The sequence below is a fragment of the Halichoerus grypus genome, chromosome 3, assembly GCF_964656455.1.
Source record: "Halichoerus grypus chromosome 3, mHalGry1.hap1.1, whole genome shotgun sequence".
NCBI lineage: Eukaryota > Metazoa > Chordata > Mammalia > Carnivora > Phocidae > Halichoerus > Halichoerus grypus.
Window position 1 is genome coordinate 206,838,508 of NC_135714.1, and position 16,422 is coordinate 206,854,929.

At 53.7% G+C, this 16,422-nt stretch overlaps 1 protein-coding gene across 8 annotated transcripts in view; it reads right to left on the bottom strand.

Moving 5' to 3' along the window:
- Positions 1 to 16,422, bottom strand: part of LOC118547321 (kelch repeat and BTB domain-containing protein 11) — a 35,091-nt gene that overhangs the window by 9,987 nt on the left and 8,682 nt on the right. Inside the window, exon 1 of one of the 8 annotated variants that reach the window (XM_078069898.1) lies at positions 13,021 to 13,093. The exons of 4 other annotated variants lie outside the window; for them this stretch is intronic. The gene's annotated coding sequence lies outside the window, so the exon portion shown is untranslated. 3 more of the 8 variants (XM_078069902.1, XM_078069903.1, XM_078069900.1) reach the window with 3 other exon arrangements.

Genomic DNA, 16,422 nt, shown 5'->3' on the forward strand with positions numbered 1-16,422 from the left:
GTGGGAGGGGGTCTCTGTGTCCGCACCCTTGGCCATCCCCAGTTCCCGCCCACTGGGAGGGAGTGAGCAGGGTGGAGAGATGAAATTTACATTAACCCAGTCTGACAACTAGGTCAAAATTTGTTGAATGGATTTACTGTTCTGCTTTCTCCATCAGATCATGGATTTTTTAAAATTCAAGAGTTCTGAGATACACACCATGTTAGAGCTCCAGGATGCACAAGACGTTCCTTTGTTGGTGACAGAATGACCACACTGGGAAGGAGAGGGGGATGGGACGAGCTACTGCAGGTGGCTCAAGGGAGCACTGGGTCTTGACAGGCCACCTGCAGCAAGGTCAGATGGCTGCTGACCGCAAGCTGCCCCACAGTCCTGTGTGCCCCCGAGCCACAGGCCTGCAGGGATGAACCAACGGGTCTGCACATTCCTTCCAAACACCGTCTCCTAGGTTTCCGGAAGTGCCTTCAGAGCGCAAACTCAGGATATGTTGAAATAGAAGCATTTGTCTGTCCTTGTGGGTCCAGATTCAAGAATTACAGATTTAGCCAAACATACCGTGTGAACACTAAGGTTACAGATAGAATCACTGAGCGTCTGGAAAGAGGCACGTGAATTGCAAAACCATGCTGCACTCTGTAGCTATAAGATGCAATTCTGAGCAGGATGTGGGTAAGCCTGACTCTTCCAAAGTAAATCTGTTCTGTGCATCCACTGAAATAAATCTGAGTGTCCCACCAATGATGGAAAGCTGGAGTCAGAAATGAGAGATTACCTGAGCCAAATAAATCCGTTTCTCCTCAATCGTTCAATCTGTTAAATCCCCATGGATACCTCAACATTGATAAATAATTAACAATCTTCATTCATTTGCCCATTTATTGGTAGATACATACTGAACACCTACAATGTAGCAGGAAGTGTACGAGGTACCAGAAAGCATCTAGGAGCCCAGCCGATGTGGTCCCAGCCCCCACCGAGTTCATGGTCCAGCGAGGAAGGCAAGCCTGAAGCTGTTCTATGAATTCCAAGGGAATGACAAACTTATGTCATGAAGGAAACACACACAATTCTGAGAGAGAATGATGGCTGGACCAGATTTCTACTCTGGGATCAGGAAAGACTCCTCTGAGAATAGGGAATGCATGCTGAACCCCGAGAGGAGACGAGGAGACGCAGTGAGGCAGGTAGAGTAAGAGAGGCTAGCGAGGGGGAAATCCTTGAGGTGGAAACAAGGTTGACCAGTTCTAGAAACAGGAGGAGGCTGGATGCACTGGGGAGCTCTCCAGGGTCAGCAGATCCACCACACCCAGGGAGTCTCAATGTCTCCATTACAATGGACATCCCTTGATGGTTGGTGGAGAAGTGAAGGGAAGGTGACCTGGCCGTAAGGTGATCAGTCCTGTGCTTGAGAAAGATTGCTTTGTGTCCTTTTGCACAAAAAGAATTCACTAAGTTGCTTTTAGACTGATTTTGGATCTGCCAAAATTACGGTACACGTTAAAAATGAACTGGATTTACATGTATCGCTGTGAATACATTTCAAAAACACAATTTTGAATTTTTGAAGGTTGGCAGTTTGTAGAAAGAGACTGTGTGATACCATTTACATACATTTTATACACACACAAAAAATACTGTATGTTTTGGGAATGTGAAGAGGATAGGCAGGGATCCCAAGAAGGAAGGAAGGAATGGGACCAACTCGGTAATATTTGTTTTTTTTTTCCTAAATGTAAAGCATAAAGGGCAAAAGGATAATGTATGTACTTCTTTTTATTACATTGTTTATTATGTTTGAAATATTTCATAACTGATTATTTGAGGTGCAATTCTGTATGTTTAAATGGCTACCAGTATTTATCAGTTAATGAATCTGGCTTAGTCCTGAAAATGGATGGAAGCCACACAACCTTAAATATAAGTAGAGTTCATCTTCAGGGTAGGAATTCCCTTAAGGTACCTTATTCCTAGTGCTGGAGTCGTTAGTTAGGTAACTTATTCAGGATGCTTCAAGTTCCAGTGGAATTGAAATATGGCAAAATTAAATAAAAACTCACATGTTGTCATCTTTAAAGTTTTAAGCTCTTGGTTTTATAAAAGAGAGCCCTGTCCAAGATCACACACCATTTACCTACAGAGTTTAATTAAAACCTAGGTAAGTCCTGGGGCGTCCCGTGCGGCCCACTCGGTTAAACGTCTGCCTTCAGCTCAGGCCCAGGGTCCCGGGATCGAGCCCCGCATCGGGCTCCCTGCTCAGCACGGAGTTGGCTTCTCCCTCTCCCTCTGCCCCCGCATACACACTCTAGATCTCGCTCAAATAAATAAAATCTTAAAAAAAAAACCAACTGTGGAAGTCCCAACCTAGTGCCTTTTCTGCTAATGTCACTTGCTCATATAGTTGGCACAAACTGAAAATAGAATGGAGACCCTTCTCTCCAACTTCTGTTCTGCTCTGGTTTGGGTGGGACGTAAGGCAGAGAGTCCCGTCTTTCCTGTCCCGCGGCACCTGCGCCGTCCACACATCCGCACAAGCCTCGCACAGAGCATGTGATCTCACTCGTGTGTCCTCCGTGGGCGCGGTGCTGCTGACAATGAGCGTGGACTCTGTGAGGTCCGGGGACAATGCTCGAGGTGTCCCAGACAGCCACGCAGAACCGTGCTTTCTGCTCAGGGTCCAGGCACGGCGCCCGGCAGAGAGATCACGGAGCAAGACAGTGCCCTGGATCCCAAGTCCTCTCATGACAGTGTGTTTTCCGTTCAAAGAGGGGCCTGCACAGAGGGGAGGGCAGCTGAAATGCTAACTGACCTCGCGGCGATATCTTAGCCACTATTTTTGAAGGAGAAATGAAGAACGGTGGCCTGACACGTCCGAGTTCAGCCGTCTGCACAGTAAGACCACCTCACGTCAGGATGGTCCAGATACTGCCCGCTGCGAGTGCGGATGCAGAAACTAAATGTTCGTAGTTCCCTCTTGAGACTGACCAAGGGGCCTTTATGTGATTATTCGCTGCCTTGGCTAACCCGGAACATCAGAAGGAATATGGTGTATTGATGAAAGTCAGCCACATCTTGATTTGTGCTGCATTTTTTCCCGATGACTTTGAAGCTAATGTGAGGGTGAGTTCAGGGCGAGAGAGGAAACTTCAGTCTCACAAAGATGATGATTTTGGAGAAAAGAAAAAAAAAAAAAAAGAAACACCAGTCCCACTTTGCAAATGCCAAATACAGTGAGCCATCTAAGCTACTCTGGGGGGTCTGCGGCTTCCGTGTGAGCCCGTGAGGCTCTGGGCGGCGGCCCCCGCAGTCTGTCCAGTGTTTGGAATTCCATGAAGATGTGGAAGGTTGCTGAGTGGAAAAGGTGGTTTTGAGGCAGTAAAACCAGGTGGTGATGAGCATCTGCCAGGCCAGGCCCACTGTGACCTTTTGTTGTGATGAGCCAACAGCATGTCCCCACCAAGGAGACGGACCCTCCCTAAGAGCCGGGGCCCCACGCGCAGCGTCCCTTCCACAAACCCGCAGCCTCCTCTCCTGTGGCAGATCCTGCTTTTTGCAACCACCCCTTCTCTTTGGGGGTCTCTGCACGCAGCCCTGCCCCTCACGGCCCAGCCCACAGCAACAGGAGCTCTTGAAAAGGGCTTTGGATTTTTTTGGAAGTTTCCATCAACACTAGGACATACTTTGGATAGCTTCCAGAGCAGGGGAGTGCAATGCCCGGTCCACCTTAAGTCAACGTTCTGTGTCCGACCTCATAGACGCGGGGTCAGGCTGTGAGCACCTGCACACTGCACTCTGTTCCCACGGCTCCCGGATGACCTGCCGCTTAGACAACCCGAGCCCTCGTCAAGCCCTCGTCTAGCACGGCCTCAGTGCTTGGTGCCTCGGACGGAAACTCAAATCTCTGGAAAATTTCAGGACAAGGACTTTGCAGAGCATTCTCATTTGCAAAGCACTGAATAATAAACAAGGAATTTTGTCAATAAATGACATTATATCCCTATGCCATCATTAAACACTGTGTTCTCAAAGTTTCCAAGCATTTGGAAAAAGGCCTCCGTCACAATGCTGAATTTAAAGACCGAGATCACAAGGTAGATCATACCATTTAAAGAGAGAGATTGAGAGAGAGAACACATAGGGGAAAAACACAGGGAGAAAGACATTGAGAAAAATGCCAAAATGTCTAAAAGGCTTGTTGATGGTGAAATGATGTGTGACTTCTTTTTTCATAATTTTTGGTGTCTTCAAACTGTCTCTCCTCACCGTGTACCACTTTTAGAATCAGAGAAATCACACACACGACCCTCCGTGTATATGCGTGTACGCATTCATGCCCGTGTGTATGTACTTACGGGGGTGCATACGTGTGCGTGCGTGTGTGTCTGTGTACGAACCAAAACAACGCCAGGTCCAGTCAGGCCCCCGAGAGGAAGGATGCTCAGGGAAGGAATCAGCGAAACTGAGCACACGCTAATGGTCAGGCTCTCAGGCACAGAGTCCTGAAGATGACATATCACTTTTAAAAGTCAAATTTTGCTAAATCTTAGGCCTGATTTAGGCTGTAGGTTTGCAGAGAAAACATACTGACATAAAAAGCCTGCTAAACCTCTGAATGTCCAGTCCCAGAACCTGTCCCCAAACTCAGGACATCGGGGACCCCCGAGAGCACCAGCTCCCTGCCTTTCACAAAAACAGGAGAAACTGAGCCCAGAGGGGTCCAGTGACTGCTCGGGGCCACACAGCTAGGAGCGTGGTGCTGGACCGGAACCAGGATCCTGCTGCGCCCTTCTTACCGTGCGGCGCTATCTCAAGTCCAGGACGTGAAACAAATGGAGTCTAAGATCCAACTATCTGGAAAGATTCCTACAAACCCCACGACACACAGAAGACTGCCCAGGCGACCAGCAGATGTGGCCAGCAGACTGCTGGTGTCTCCCCGAAAGCTCCCAGCGACTCACCTGCAGGGGCGAGTGCCTCTGAGAACAGGCAGCAACCAGAACAGTGAGAACAGACGTTGCCGCACCTTTGTGCCGCGTCCCGCTTGCTGCCGATCGCCACCTGCGCGTGTCGGGGGCTCCATGGGCAGGGACAAGTGCCTCTCAGCTCACACTCCCATGTCAGCAGACCCCAAGGCCACCACGACCCCACAGCCACGGCCACGTCCAAGCAGCATGAGACTCTGGACTGCAGTGTCCCTAAGAAGGCCTTGGGGCCCCACACGGGGACACCCTGCTGATCCAGAGGCGACAGGTGCCTGGAGTTCCTTCAAAGCTCCCATTGGTGGTTCACAGCCTTCAGCACCTAAACTGGATCTCTTTGTCCTATCTCAATATTTCTCCTCAAAATATGCAATCTTTCCAGAAGGTCTCAACAATAGAGTAAATAATACGAGTGTTTGCTTGAAATGAATCCTGGTGATGTCTGTCTGCATGAAGGAAATGAAGATAATTGCTCTTTCCATCCTGACTTCTTTAGAACGTAACACACAGGGCCACAACTATTTAGTCCTATTTCCATATTCAGCCAGAATGATTCTCATCCGCCCCTGGAAGAGCAGGAGGTGCACAGGTGAGCGGCCCGGGCCAAGTGCTGCCATGAACCCGTAAAACATGTGACATGAGCTGAGGCCCCAGTCATACTCCACACTGGCTGTCCTGCCCCGGGACTGGGAGAGACGAGCTCCCCTCTGCACCACGAAACCTCCCCCCCACTGAGGACACCGGCACCATCCTCCTGGCAGACGCGGACTCTACACCTGAGCTGCCCAGTGCTCTTTATCAGGGTCGGCCTTCCACTCATTAAGTCACGCATTCATCCCACAAACATATAATAATACAAGCCTACCAAATGCCAGGCCCACGTGTAGGCCACGCAGACCACAGGGAACAGGACACGAGGAATGCTGGCGCACGGGCTTCCGTTCCAGCAGGGATGCCTACCCTACATCAGTCCCGCAAGCCCACCGAGTGCGACCCGCAGGAGGCTGGTGCAGAGCCGGCTTCGTGGGGCTCCTGGTCCCGGGCGGGCAGTGACAGACACCCCCGACCCCCATCACCAGTGACCGAGTGAATGATCACAGACAGGGGACAGGCTGCAGAGGGACAGGCCTGGCCTGGCACTTCCAGGGACCCTCCCCGGAGGAAGCCAGGTGTACGTGGGGGCGAAGAGGCGGAGCAGGACTTGAGCGGAAGACGGAGCAGCTCAGGCCACAGTCCCCGCACCGAGGGCGCTGCCGGCCGGCGGACAGCGAGGGACCGGAGCTGCCGATGCACAGGTGGTCACTCCCAAGGGGGCCCTGTCGCCATCGCTGCAGCCCATCCCACGCCGTCCCCACCAAGTGAGGCGGCCTCCCCCAGCATCGGTCCTCCTGACCCACAGCGGCCACGGGGAAGGGAGCCAAGCCGGGATGGCCATGCAGCTCCTCCAAGAGGAGGACTCGCACCTGGGATTCCTGCCGCACCGTGGAAGACGCGGAGTGATGCCGGAGTGCCCGGCACGAGAGGCCATGGAGACAATGGGCCACGCCCCGTCAGGGTGCCCCAGCTGGGCATCTGGAAGGGGGTGTGCCCTTCCGAGAGCTCATCTGCACTTCCCTCAGCTGAGTGAGGCACAGCGAGCGGTCCCTGCAGAACGCTGCCCGACGGCAGATCAGTGAGCGGCATGAACGTGCTGGAATGACTGGGTAGGCACCCCACGTGGGGCGGCCGTGGCGCAAACCTGCGACGCAGCAAGGGCTCTGGGCTGGGCGGCGGGCTCAGTCAGAAGTGCCGCCAGGAGCCAGGAGCTGACCCCCGGCAGCTCTCAAGCCACTGTCAGTGATGCTTGGGGGGCGAGGCCCGTGCTCGGGGACCCCCGTTCCGGGGCGGCCCAGAAGCTAGCGGCGTGCTGGCCTCACTGAGCCAGACGGCCTTGGGGCGGCTTCCAGGCAAGGTCTGGATGCTGCTGCTGAGTTTGTTCTTGGTGGCTCTGGTATGAGGAGAGGGGACAAGGATGAGCAAGAAGTGCTCTGTTCTCAAGGGAGATTTGGGAAAAACAAAGAAACCGGGCCTTGCTGGGGGTTGGGATCAAAAACAAAACTGGCTCTTCTCCCAGCCTCTCCAGGAGTGTCAAACTAAGAAGGAGCTCTGGGGTAAGGATCACATGCAGGGGGCACAAACTGGGCCTCCTAAACATCGGGGAGTGCCTCAGCCACACACGAGGCCGCTAAGGCGCTCGAGGGCAGGCCTCCCACACACTGTCAGCTGCACCTTTGAGGAATCTTCAGGACTTTTCAGGCAGTCCTGCAGGAGTCCGAGGTGGAGAAAGGAAAGGCCCGTGTCCATGACCTCTGTGCATGTTGCTTTTGTCAGACGGCATGAGCCCAACGGATCCACAGAAAACCCACAGGCCTGTCAGCTCATCTCACGGGAGGAGCCACTGTGTGGGATGGAGACAGCACGATGGAAACAGGAAACGGGCTGGGAAAACCATCAGCTGCAGACACCAGCCACTTCTTACGGAAAAGAAAGGAGAGCTCGGAGGGAGAGCCAGGAATCCAGAGGGCAGAGCCAAGAGCGATGGAAAACCCTGCCCAGGAATGAGACTGGGGGCCTTTCCAGGAACCACGAGCTCGGGCCGGCTGCAGCGCGGGCTGCCATGGGCCAGGCCACTGGGCGCCTCCCCAGGAGGGTGCGATGGTTCATTTTATGTGTCTTCATGGCTGGGCCCCGGGGCCACATACTGCCTCGAGCACCAGGCTACGCTGCTGTGAACGTACTGGGTAGAGGGGACTCACACTTACATCGGTAGACTCGACTAAGGCAGATCCCCTCCAATGCCTGGGGGCCTCATCCAGTCGGTGGAAGGCTCAGGGGGAAAGGCTGGGGTGCCCCGGGAAGAGAGGATCCTCCCTCCGGACGGCCTTCGGACTCCAGCGGCCACACCAGCCCTTCCCTGAAAGGGTTTCCGCCAGGAGCCTGCCCTGTGGACTGCACACTGGCCAGCCCCATGATCACAGGAGCCAACACCTTACCATAAATGAACCTCTCCCTGTGTGTCCAAATATGGACATCCTGCTGGTTCCAACACAAGGGTCTACGGCATTTGTCCTATCCCTGCCCATCACTGTTGTTGGATGTCTGAGGCCAATAGCTCTTCTCTTTGGTGTGTGGGTCTTCATATGAAGGAGAATGTGCTCAAGGAGTTGTACTCAAGGACTAGTGCCCAAGAGCACTCGTTCATACCTGGACCTGATTTCAATGACGAGATCCTGGAGCCTGAGCCCAATGCCACAATAGGATGAGATCTGGGGACTGGATGCAGGAGTCGGGTCATTGCACGTGGGAGGAATATGAATTTAGTGGCCAGAGGGCGGGCTGTGGCAGATGATATTTTCCCAAGATGACCCCACGGATGCATCCCATCCAGCATTACCCTCTTACAATGTGAGAAGGTGAGGGCCATGTTCCCTCCCTGTGAATCCAGACAGGCCGGGAACCACGTGAAGTGATGCAATGTGACTTCTAAGCCTAGTTTAGGAAAGGTGGTGCAGCTCACACCCCGCTCTATCTGCTCAGGACACAGTCCTTAGGAACCATGCCCCAGCATGGAAGAGGTCCCACGGCACGGAAGCTGCCATGTGGGGGAGGGCCCCTGGAGCGGACACAGAGAGACAGACAGAGATGCTCCAGGGGCCCCAGATGCTCCAATCCCCACCTGTTGGCATCAGGCCAGCCTGGACCCCAGACACCAGAGGTCAAGAGCCTTGGGGTGGTTCCAGCTCTTAGCCTTCAGACTAGCCCCCTCTCTCGCTGAGTGGCACAGAGGTGGGCTGTCCCCACGGAGCCCTACTCAGACTGCAGACCTGTACGCAGAATAAATGCGTTTGAAGCCACTATCTTAGTCCGCTCAAGTTGCTATCACAAAAATACCATGGACTAGGTGGCTCATGAACAACAGATACTTCTCACTACTCTGGAGGCTGGGCAGTCCAAGATCGGGGGCCAGCATGGTTGGGTGAGGGTCCTCCCAGGTGGCCGACTTCTTTCGGTGTCCTCACATGGCTGAGGGTAGAAAGAGGGCAAGCTCGCTCCTGTCTCTTAAGGGCACTAACCCCATTCAGGAGGGCTCCATCCTCATGACCAAATCACCTCCCACCGGCCCCACCTCCAAATACTATCGCACGGGGGGGTCAGGGTTTCACACACGGCAGCTCTAGATTTGTGGGGGAGTCTGAGGACAACCACACCTAACTACAGCAAGGGTCTTGCAAGCCATATGAAAAACTGTGGGCTGCAGCTTTGCCAAGAGGAAGCGATTAACTGCCCAACGTCGGCAGCTTTGTGTTTGTAAAGGACCACTCTGACCACCGTCTGAGAAACTGACCAGAGGGGACAAGAGTGATGTCCAGCGCCCCGACCGGGTTCGACCCCCACAGTGAAAGCAACAGACGATGGTGGCTCAACGGCAGCAGGGGCAGCATGCATACACGCAAAGGAGCCCACAATCTCAGACTTTATCATACGACAGTAAGAATAGCATTAACATTGGCACCGTGGTGATCAGCTTAGGAAACACTTTGTCTACATCATCTTATTTAATGACTTCCCTTTATGATTCAGTGGATCTCAGTTCCGTAAAATTAATCCACGCCCTACTCCATCAAACCCTAAAGTACAAAGCCCCATCGGTTTACCTAAAGGGAATAACACAATTAACTTAGGAGTAACATTATATTAAGTTACAAATTATGACTCTGCTCTAGGTGCTGCTCCCTGGCCTTCCTTCAGTTTTTCTTTGTGCCCTATTCCTCACCACAGGGCCTTTGCACACGATTTCCCCTGGAACTTCCCCAATACCATCCTCCTTGGCCACTTCTCAACCTTCCGATCTATGCTTTCATAGTTCATTCCTTTCCTTCAGAGCACTTGGCTGGGTTTGTTCCTACACATGAATTCACATGGTTACAGGTTTACCACCTTTCACCTTATAGAGTCTCTGCTGCAAGAGGTGGGGAACTGAGTCTACTTCACTTGCCATTGTATTCCCAGCACCTAGAATTGTGCCTGACCCACGGAGGCACTCAATAAATATTTGTGAAAGAATGAAATTAATTTTTAATTGGTCAAACATTGCACAAGACATGGAATGGCTTCAATTTCCAAGGCACTGTTTATTTTAATATCCTTTCTAGCAGGAGCCAGGTTCTTGGCAAAAGATAAACTCCTAGAAGTTTTTATTTTATTCCAAGTTATTGCTGCTCTGTTTGAACTATTTTGCAAATATGCTCTGGGTACCAACGCTATAATTTCAGCATAATTACAATAACTGCAAGAGAAAAACCCCAATCAGGGCCACAGTGGAAATGGTAATCCCTTGAACTCCAGAGAAGAGCAGATATTACCCTGAGTCACCAGGGGAAGATGTGCAAAATGGCAGGACGGGTTTCTGATCTGCAAGCAGACTGCGCCACAAGGCACCTCTGAAGCTCACTGAAGCAGCCGTGCTCTTGGGTCACACGGCTCAGATGTGGGGAGGCTGAGGGTCATTACAGCCGCCTAAGTGATTCCAGATTCCCTGCAAAGCTATTATTACTGAGCAATTTATGCTGCTGGCATTTAGAAAACAACAGAAATATGATTCCAGATGGAGGCGTTCAGAGCTTGGAGAGCCTCTGTTTCTCGGTACAGGAACAAAGACTCTAAAGGTACATTTTAAGCTAAAAAGAGACCTTTGCCTTCCCACTGCCAAAGCTGCTGCTTGTATTGGGACCTATGGAAGTGAAGTCAGAAGCGAGGGGGACTGTCTGGAAAGATGATCACCACAGTTCCAGATCCTCCAGTCCTCCCACTAACAGGCAAAGTGCTCTGAGGGTCAAGGTATGAATGAATGCCCAGATTATCAGAAAGGCAAGATGACCATATACACAGTTGCCCTGCCTGCGTTTAGTCTCAGGCTAAGTTCCACAACATTTAACTTTTTTTCTCACCCCCTCCCCAAACCAAGACTGCCTTAAATACAGGCAAAATCTTCTAACTATTTTCATTGTGTCCTAATTATATTATCGGCAATGTCTGTGCAGTTGACACTAAAAGCTCAAAAGACTTTTTATCTCATTAAAATTTTTGCTTAGTTATCCCCAGAAGAGAGAGTTGGAATGCCAATTACCCTAAATTTGCAGACAATGGCCATCCCTGGCAGAAATCTGATGGCAGGGGAAAGCGGTCTTCTGCGGGTTTTGGGGTGTGCAGAGGGGTACTCTAATAACAGGACGCCATTAGCTCAGGATCAAAGGCTCAAGGGCAACGTTGCACCCATCAGAAGTTCCTAATTAGAATCTGAGTCACTGCGACTTAATGAGATGGAGGGAAGCGGCCAGAGAACGGGCGGGAACAGGGCGCACTCTTCATTCCCTCAGTGCTCCAGCGGGGTGAACACGGATTAAGACCTGCTGGTCCCGTGCCTTTAGTGGTTCGCACAGAAACGCCCCGCCTTACCAAACTGGCTTGCTCTTTTTCTTTTCCCTTACAATAAATAGGGGGATGAAGGTTGAGAATATGGCTTTGTAGGAAATTAAGAGATGCGGGAATGATTTAAAACCTCCTGACTTAACGTTCTGGGAGCCTCACGCCTGGGCAGGGACCCTCCCCAAGGGCCGCGCAGGCCCGCGCGGGAGGCAGGGGTGCCCAGCACGCGGGGGCGCGGCCGGGGAAGCGCGGCCGGCACGTCAGCTCCCCTCCGGACGTGCTCCAGGCGGTGGCGCAGGGCGAGCCGTGATGTCGGGCACGTGCGCACAGGCCAGCAGCGCCGGGCGGCCCGGCTCGGTCCCGGGGGCAAAGGCTGCGACCCCGGGGGGCTCGGGGTCCCGAAGTGCGGCCACAGGGCGCGGCGCGGCCGGGGAGCACGTCCCTCCGCTTCCGCGGCCCCGGGTCCGGCAGGGACCTCTCCCCCGCTCCCCGGGCCCCACGGACTGGGCGCCTCGGCGGCGCAGCGCGCAGGCCCGGCCAGCCCCTCAGACAGCGCCGAGCCCCGGCTGCGCCCGCCGCAAACGTGCCCACGGCGCCCGGCGCCTCTCCCACCCCCGTCCCCGAGCGACTGTTTCCCCGGCGGCGGTCACTGCGGGGACCTCGGGACCCAGCGCGGCTGCCGAGTCCCAGCCGCCTCCCCTCCCCCCACCGGCACGCCCTGCGGGAGGCGGCCACCCTCTTCCCAGGGGAGTCCCGGCCGAGCGGCTGCCCGCCTCTGCGCGGACGCCCCCGGGGAGAGACGGAGGTCCGCCCACCCCTCTGTCCACACCCCCGCCGGGAGCAAGGCCACCCCGGCCACCGCCCCCACCTCGGCAGCCACCCCTTCCCGCCCCTGCTGCCCCGGTCCTGTGCCTCCGGGGGCCGTGTGGCCACCGCCTTCCGTGCTCGGGGCCCGCCCCTACCTCGCCGCTCTGCGACTCGCCCTCCACCCCGGCGCCCACCCGAGCCCGGACGCGGAGCCCTAGTCGGTGGTCCCCGGCGCGCATGCGCGCGGCCCTCATCCCGCGCACCTGTGCGAGCGCCCGGGGGCGGGGCGGCCACCTCCCGCGCACCTGTGCGAGCGCCCGGCGGCTTCCCAAGCACCTTCCCACGCGCACTCGAGCGCCTGGGGGTCTTCCGGCCCTTCCGGCGCGCCCGGGAGGGTCCTCCGCTCCTTCCGGTGCCCCCGCGAGCCCCCAGGACTCCTCCGCTCCTTCCGGTGCCCCCGCGGGCCCCCAAGAGTCCTCTGCTCCTTCCGGTGCCCCCGCGGGCCCCCACGAGTCGTCCGCTCCTTCCGGTGCCCCCGCGGGCCCCCAATAGTCCTCCGCTCCTTCCGGTGCCCCCGCGAGCCCCCAATAGTCCTCCGCTCCTTCCGGTGCCCCCGCGGGCCCCCACGAGTCCTCCGCTCCTTCCCGCGCGCCCGCGAGCGCCCAGGGTCCCTCGGCTGCTTCCCGCGCGGCCAGGCCCGGCCGGCGGGTCCCCCCTGCGCCCTCGCCCCCCGGGGCAGCGCGCTCCCCCAGCCGCCGGCCTCGGCACTCACCGTCGTGCGTGGAGGCCCAGCCGCTCCGAGGAGCGCGCCGAGGCTTCGAGCCGCGGGGGCGGGAGCGGCCACAGCGTCCGCCGGGCGCGCGTGCACACGGGCGCGCAGCCTCGGGGCTGGAGCGCGAGCCCGCGCCGCCGCCAGGGCCGGCTCCGGGGACGGGGCCTCGGCTCCGCGCGGGGCCCTCCTTGGCGCGCCCAGCCCGCCCGCCGCTCGCTTAACCCTTTGCGGAACCCGGCAGTTCTGCGGACGTGCGGGCTCGAGGCGTGCAGAGCGGCGCGGCCCCGCGCGGACGGGCGCCGACGGCGAGCCGGGCCTGGCTGCACCTCGTGCAAGTTCGAATCCCCCCAGCCGCCCCCCAAGCAGCGAAGCCCAGGTTCCCGCCCGCGCTCGGCCTCTGCCGAAGGCCACGCTCTTTTGTGTCCACCTTCCCCTCCCCCGCCCATCCTTCGCAAAACCGTGAGCTAATAGAACGGAGAGTTTATATGTACTCTTTTGTGAAATTAGAGACGATGCACTGTTGACATATTTAGTGGTTGAAAACCTATTGCCTGCCTCCTTATAGATTCCAGAATAAAAAAGAAGAACGTTCATCACGCTGGAGGAAACGTGGAAACTTGTTCTGTCTAGCAGTGTGGCCTCAAGCATCCCCAGCTCCCTCAGCTCGGGCCTGGCGCGGAGCCACGAGGGGCCCTGCGGACCTCACGGATAAGGGGAACAGCACGGTCCCCAAAGACCTGCCAGCGGACGAGGAAGACAATTCCTTGGACTTCAGCAGCTTTTCATCCCTACAGACAGCTGCTTCCTGCCGGGGTCAGTTCTAATTAAGACTGGACCTCGATGGTAAATGCTATTTTTAAAGGTTTTGTGCAAAATAAGGTTGATTAGATTTCCATAGGCACAGAGAGCCTCAGACTCTATTTCAGATTTTGCTTCTGACAGTCTTTGCCAGTTTACTATGCTAGGAGGCTTTTGGGTTTCAGTACCAGACCTAAAACTCTGAGAACGTCCTGAGAAAACATTTTCATTCAGTGGCCAAGTAGAATACTTTATGTCAGGATTTGGATCAAAGGAAGCAGAAACCAAGCAACCTATTGGGATATATATTCTTACATTATCAGTTAACTCTAGCAGAAACATCTTCTGGGGGCTGAGATCATTCCCATCATGTTCCATTTGTATTTTGTTCTTTTCACTCCAAAAATATTCCAAAGTCTACTGGGATCTTTTTAGTGGATGTCTGTTTACCTTCACGTGGAGACCGTGTCACCAGTTCACCCTACACCATTGACTTCAAGATGCCTGGAGTAGAGCTTAAATTTATTTCCCCAGCAATGCCTGCAGGCCTTGCTTGCATACTTTTCCAGAGGCACTTTGGGCTGACCCACAGAGTGAGAGCTCCATCTGGCTTCCCCACCCACTCTTGTGGATTAGTGTCCAGGGGCCACTAAGCTTTCCCCAACCGTAGGTGCTGTTGCCAGTGAGGTATTGGCCTATCTTCTCTACCATTCTGCAAACTTCCAGAGGTCACGTAATATGTCATATTTAGCTTTTCTTTCCACTTTACAATGCTTGCCTTATACTCAGTTCTCAGTAAATGTTTATTGAATGAAAGAAAAAATAAATGAATTAACTTAAAATATTCATCCATCCCCTACACCATCTGGCAGATAAGGTGTGTGGGGAACCCCATCCATTTTCAGACTTTACATGTTTTATTTTAAAAAATGTACTACGGCCCCAATATGGTCAATGGAAATTGCAGAGGAACAATCCATGCATTTAATTAGTTCATTCAAACTACAGGGATCTCCAGGGTTCCTGAAATCGAACATGGGATATAATAACATCAAGAAGAAGAAGGACTTATCTTAAACATGAAATAACATCTATTTCAAGAGTACTTCAAGAATAATATTAATAACTTTACTATTTTAAATTTTCCACTGCTCAGAAAGAGCCAACTCATGCATGGCAACTTTGAAGAAGTATACAAATATATCACTGTGCAGAGCTGTGGAAAATGTAAATGAAACTCAGAACTGTCCTGGGTAAGACAGTCTGCAACCTTCTCAATGCTGGGGTCTAGCAGCCTGGGCTTCAGGCCTGGGGGACTCTGAACCCCATTTGGAAGCTGCATGGAGAACGGAGAGAGCACAGCTTTGGAATTCAGCAAGTGGGATCTCAAACACCCATCTCACCATCTGAAGTCTTGAGAATTTTGAACAAGACACTCGATCTCTCTGTGCCCCGCTCTCCTCTTCTGTAAATCGGGATATGATTGTCCCCTCCCACGGGGGCTAACCCAATGCACTCAGTGCAATGAGTCTTAACTCCAGGGGGAGGCCAACTCTACTCCTCACTTCTGAGTCTGTCCCTGCCCGTCTGGGTGATTGTCAGCAACTACACTCTACCTCGCCAGTTCTGTTCTCCCCCAGATTGTGTTCATCATACACGTGCAGTACTTGGACGCAGAAGAGGTGCCTGGCTGTCAATGAGTCACGAGTTTTGAGCCCTGTTAGGATGCTAGATACCGTTTTCCTACCAGTGCTCATACCAGAAAGCAGATGATTTCCCCAAAGCTTTTAATAGCCCCTAAGAGTTTATGCACTCCCGCCTTCCAAAAAAAAAAAAAAAAAAAAGGCAATTAAACTCCACTAGCTGTCAGGAATTGATCCAAATGCTACAAAGTACTTTGAGTCTCTTGGCATGAAAAATTAATTAGAATATCTGTGTGCTGGTGTGGAAACAATATTCCCTGCTTCATTTAAAAATTCTGCCCACATTGTAGGATTGTGAGGCCATCTTCTCCACCGTGCTCCCTGAAATTCACCTTTCCCCACCTCGACTGCCCCCTTTGGCTCTGATGGACTCTGGGTCCATGTGGAGTGTTTGGAAAGCTACTTCTTGAAGACTGTGAAGCTCTTTCCCTCATGCCTTGAATTTTCCCAAGTCTCTAATTAGCCAGTGCCTGAGAATCTTACACTCAGAAGAGCACGCTCCTACGTAACCCGATGAGCCTTGAATCATGCGCACATATTCACCGTGTACTTGTGATGTCTCTGTAAACGTTTTACATTACGGACAGTCCCTGGTGGAGGACGGTACCGTGGCTCCTGATTTGAATAGGACAATAGAGACCCGTCTTTTTAGCCTTAGAGAGCAAGTTATGACCAGTCCGTGGGAGGATGGGGCCTTATTGTACCGAATGTCTCCCTCGTGCTGTCCATCACGCTCTGCCGGGGACGCTGGGGCCTGGCCTGTCCTTCACTAGGCTGCAGGCCACCAGGAGGCAATAAGTCCTTGTCACACGAGTAAATATGGCAACCACTGAAAGGCCAGTAAATGCATTAGTGCTGACACCGGTAGACCTTCTTTTGGAAAAGATGTAAAAATTTAATA